This window comes from Echiichthys vipera (assembly GCF_963691815.1).
Source record: "Echiichthys vipera genome assembly, chromosome: 17".
Lineage (NCBI taxonomy): Eukaryota > Metazoa > Chordata > Actinopteri > Perciformes > Trachinidae > Echiichthys > Echiichthys vipera.
The window spans coordinates 1,626,380-1,631,983 of NC_139842.1; positions in this window are offsets into that span (position 1 = coordinate 1,626,380).

A 5,604-nucleotide genomic window follows, 5' to 3' on the forward strand; every position below is an offset into this window, starting at 1 on the left:
AGGTGAAGACATTTGTGTGACCACAGAGAGAAACAAAACAAGCAGATAGAAACATAAAAGGTCTAAAAATAGATGCAAAACCAGCACAAAAAGATGCAAAATGACTAAAAATAGATGCAAAACCACCACAAAAAAGATGCAAAATGACTAAAAATAGATGCAAAACCACCACAAAAAGATGCAAAATGACTAAAAATAGATGCAAAACCACCACAAAAAAGATGCAAAATGACTAAAAATAGATGCAAAACCACCACAAAAAGATGCAAAATGACTAAAAATAGATGCAAAACCACCACAAAAAGATGCAAAATGACTAAAAATAGATGCAAAACCACCACAAAAAAGATGCAAAATGACTAAAAATAGATGCAAAACCACCACAAAAAGATGCAAAATGACTAAAAATAGATGCAAAACCACCACAAAAAGATGCAAAATGACTAAAAATAGATGCAAAACCATCACAAAAAGATGCAAAATGACTAAAAATAGATGCAAAACCACCACAAAAAGATGCAAAATGACTAAAAATAGATGCAAAACCACCACAAAAAGATGCAAAATGACTAAAAATAGATGCAAAACCACCACAAAAAGATGCAAAATGACTAAAAATAGATGCAAAACCCACCCACAGTACTGCCTCTGATTGGCTGGTACTGGTGGTCTTCTAGGGGGGAAACGCTGCAGGAGCGTGCTCAGTAGAAACTGTAAAGATGGAGCTTCATATCCCAAAGGTTGCCGACTCGTGATCGGCCCGACCTCCTCTCCACTGTGACTGCAAACGTATTTGTGGTAAAGACAAAATAAAAGCTTCATTTCCCTAAAGAGACGATTGAGAATGAGCTTAATCTGATCGCTCATCGTCCTTCAGGGGAACCGGATTTGGATTAAATACATTGAGATACACAGAAAATCTGACGAGTGAGGGGACGATGGAGCGTGAGTTTGGTGCTGCAGTCGCTCTACCGCACCGTTGTGACCAAGAGAGAGCTGAGGAAGACAAAGCTCTGGATCTACCGCTCAGTCCTGGTTCCTACCCTCACCTGTGGTCATGAAAGCTGGGTCAGGACCCAAAGAACCAGGTCCAGGTCCAAGCGTGTGAAATGTGTTTCCTCAGGAGGGGGTCTGGAGTCTCCCTTAGAGAGAGGGGGAGAAGTTCAGCATCCGTGAGGAACTCGGAGTAGAGCCGCTGCTCCTTTGCGTTGAAAGGAGCCAGTTGAGGTGGTTCAGGATCATCTGGTAAGGATGAACCCTGGGCGCCTCCCTAGGGAGGTGTTCCAGGCACGTCCAGCTGGGAGGAGGCCTCGGGGAAGACCCAGGACCAGGTGGAGAGATTAGATCTCCACACTGGCCTGGGAACGCCTCAGGATCCCCCAGTTAGAGCTGGTTAATGTGGCCCGGGAAAGGGAAGTTTGGGGTCCCCTGCTAAAGCTGCTGCCCCCGAGACCTGACCCCGGATAAGAGGCTGAAGATGAAGATGACTGAATACATGAATACGCTTTACCGTCTTCACATAGACTCATGACCCGTTGTTGTTGTTTTGGCCTCAGGACTGAGGAAGCAACAGTGGACGAGGGTGTGACGCTCTAAAGATGGATTCTCATTGGTGTTTCCTGTGAATCTCACTGTGAGCGATCAGGGAGCGTGCAGAGAAACAGCTGCAGCCAACAAACTCCTGCAGCCCGAGGACTTTGTCAGGTGGGAACAAAAACCCAAACCTGGAGGATGTTTGAATGAACCCTGCCCTCGGCACAGACACAGCGTGCAGCAGTAAAAGGTGGAGTGAAGGGAGCACACACTGGAAGATGAGTGTTGTGTTGTTGCTGCTGCTGCAGGTGTATCGTGTTACTGCTGCTGCTGCTGCTGCTGCTGCTGCTGCTGCTGCTGCACTGAGCCCCGCTAACTCGGACGTCGTGATCCACTCGCTGGTGCCGGGATTTAATTCCGACGGCAAACAAAGCCGGGGTGAACCCACAGATGGTCCCGTAGATCCAGAGGGAAATCTCGTCGGGGGCATCTCTCCAACAGCCCAGCAGAAAGTGTGTGTGTGTGTGTGTGTGTGTGTGTGTGTGTGTGTGTGTGTGTGTGTGTGTGTGTGTGTGTGTGTGTGTGTGTGTGTGTGTGTGTGTGTGTGTGTGTGTGTGTGTGTGTGTGTGTGTGTGTGTGTGTGTGTGTGTGTGTGTGTGTGTGTGTGTGTGTGTGTGTGTGTGTGTGTGTGTGTGTGTGTGTGTGTTTGAAGCCAGGAAAGGGGATTTAACCGCCACACAGACAAAGTGATTCACGGCTCTATTTTCGGAGCCGCTAAAGCGCACAAATTATCTTCTGACGTTAAAGCAGAACCCGACTGAAAGGCGTTTTATTCTCACTGTGTTCGTCGAGTCGGGTTTATTTGTTGTTGTTGTTGTTGTTGTTGTTGTTTACACTTTGTCGTTTTCTCCCTTCCTCCACTCTGTAATCCTCGCCATCACGTCTTCCTCGCAGCGTAAACCTGCTGTGCGACTACACAACATATTCTGGTTCAGGTTCGTACGATGGAAACGATGAACTGAAGTGGACTGAAGCTCTGAAAGCACCGTCACACGACCGGTCGTAGCCGAGACCCCGCCACAACAACATCTTCCTGGTCGATCCGATAAGGAAGTTCCAGAAAACGCAGCTCACCGGGCGTGGCCTCTTGAGTGACAGCTAGCCGCTGGCCCTCACTTCTCGTCGGAGGTAAACGTCAGCCACATGGACGTACGCCCCTCCCCCCCACTGCACATACATGCCCTTTTTTTGGGTTAGAGGAAAAGAGGCGGAGTCAAAGTCTGACAAGATGGAGACTCCCATAGGCGAGGACGATTGGATCTAGTTGAGAGAACGGACCAATTATTCATCCGTTCTATGATTTAACGGACCGAACTGACACAAACGCTGTTCATTCATCGCATTAGTGTTGTGGTGCTTAATTCCACCTCCACTGTTCCAGTAAATTGTCTGGGATGTAAAGACGGTGCTCAGGACTCCTTCACCTGCGAACAGAGCCAGAACAGGGCCAGACCAGAGCCAGGACAGGGCCAGACCAGAGCCGGAACAGAGCCAGGACAGAGTCAGAACAGGGCCAGGACAGGGCCAGACCAGAGCCAGACCAGAGCCAGAACAGGGCCAGGACAGAGCCAGAACAGAGCCAGGACAGAGCCAGAACAGAGCCAGGACAGAGCCTGAACAGGGCCAGGACAGGGCCAGGACAGAGCCAGAACAGAGCCAGGACAGAGCCAGAACAGAGCCAGGACAGAGCCAGGACAGAGCCTGAACAGGGCCAGACCAGAGCCAGACCAGAGCCAGAACAGAGCCAGGACAGAGCCAGGACAGAGCCTGAACAGGGCCAGGACAGGCCAGACCAGAGCCAGACCAGAGCCAGGACAGAGTCAGAACAGGGCCAGGACAGAGCCAGAACAGGGCCAGAACAGAGCCAGACCAGAGCCCCGGTGCTCCTGTTGGACTGCAGGAAGCTGCATCCATCTGTAAATGTGATATTCTACCTACACTGCTCAGATATGGTGTGGTCATAGCCCTGGCTGTGTATTCTGTACACAACTCTGCACTTAGCTTCGCTTTCTTTGCACCTGTGGTTGGAAGCTAAAGTGCATTGTGTCGTCTCAGCACCTGCGCTCTAATCTCGTTCAATCTTGAATCTCAAATCGCCTGAAAAAGAGCGAGCGGCTCCTAAACGCTGCGACCTGTCCGGACGATAAAGTGTTCCCTGCAATGGCGATATATGAGTTTATCTCCCCCGGGTCCCAGCGTGGACTCGCAGAGTTTAACCTGTGGGCCGGCGGTCATTAAACGGATAACACACACACACATATATTATATATATATAAATATAATATAAGCGTTAATATTTGAAGTGCTCGGAGTCTTGACTGCAGATAAATCAGCATCAGCATTATCACATTTATCAACGCACCGTTTTCTGCTGTTTATCGACTCTCCTGAAGTGCTTTGTCACTCTGAATCACACACACACACACACACACACACACACACACACACACACACACACACACACACACACACACACAGTATTGATCTGGAGGTGGGGGCCGTAAAATGAGAGGTGATGGATCGGAGCGGTGGGCGGCTCGGCCTTGTCGCTGCTGATTTTCCTGCCTGGAGATGTGAGCTCTCCGCGGGGCGGTCGATGAAGAGGGCCGGCCCGTTCTCTGCGTGTTCCTCCAGCACGTCACACCTGGAAAAACAAATGAGAGAGAGGTGTGTTTCATTAGGACAGAGTCTGTCCTGGTGCGCTGGGGTTTTCCTGGTAACTGCCGATGCTTTCATCCCCGTTGCTGGAGAGATTTGTCGGCCATCTTTGTCCCCCAGAAGACAAAGTTGTGTGTCGAGTGTCCTTAAACACCAGGACAGTTTTCACAATCACATCAATCATGCATCGCCTTCGTGTGCACAAAACAACTACTAACAACCCAGAATGACCACAAAGAGACAACGTGTCATGAACGGTACAGGGAATAACAGAGGACACTGAGTACGATGTAAACGAATGATTAATCAAAAAACAAATAAACAGTGATGGCGAAGAACAAACGTGGGGATCAGGAGACAAACACGAACGGGTGGTGGAAAAACAGGAACTCGGGAAACGAACAACTAACAAACGAGCACCAGTAACTGGGAGCCAACCAAGAGAGACACGTCCGGCTTTTTATTCCTCAGCATTGACGCGCTAATGAGCCACAGCTGGGCGGGACCACGCCGACCAGCAACAACAGACAAACACACAGGGAAAGACACAAGCAGGAGAAACAGACAGAGGGAGACAAACACACACAAAAGGAAGAGGGAAGAGGGACCGACAGGACCTGGATCCTGACACAACAAACACCAAAACGACTACAAATGGATGCAAAAGCACAAATAGATCACAAAAACAGCCACACAGTAAGTGTTTAACTACCACAAAGAGACGCAGAGGGACTAAATGTGCAGCTCGAGCTCATTGGAACAGGTAAAAACAGCATGAACTTCATCAAACGCATGTTATCCATCCATGATAACTTACAAAATATGATACGTTTAGACGACTAAAAGAGACGGTTAAGTTTAGACGAGTAAGTTTAACCCATTGTCACGGTTTTCTGCTAATTCAGGTTCACACACACACACACACACACACACACACACACACACACACACACACACACACACACACACACACACACACACACACACACACACACACACACACACACCATGTTTGTCTGAAAAAACTCTGAAACATGCGTGGAAATCGATCATGGGGATGTAGTTTATTAAAGCAGCTCTCTGTGTGACGTGGGAGGGAGGGGGGGAGAGAGAGACTCCTCGGTGAGCTCGTGCTCTCTGACAGTCTCTCGCGGAGGCTGCTCGGTGCGGGGGTGTGATGCCGGGGTGGAAGGCAGACCCAGTACCGCTCTTGAGTCGGGGAGTCCGGACCACCTGAGGACCAGCACGGAGGCTGAGCCGCGCGTAATTCCTCTGTGCGTCCGCGCCGCGCCTCCTCTGACCGCCTCTCCTTCTCCTTCTTACTCTCCTTCTTCTCCTCCTCCTTCTTCTTGG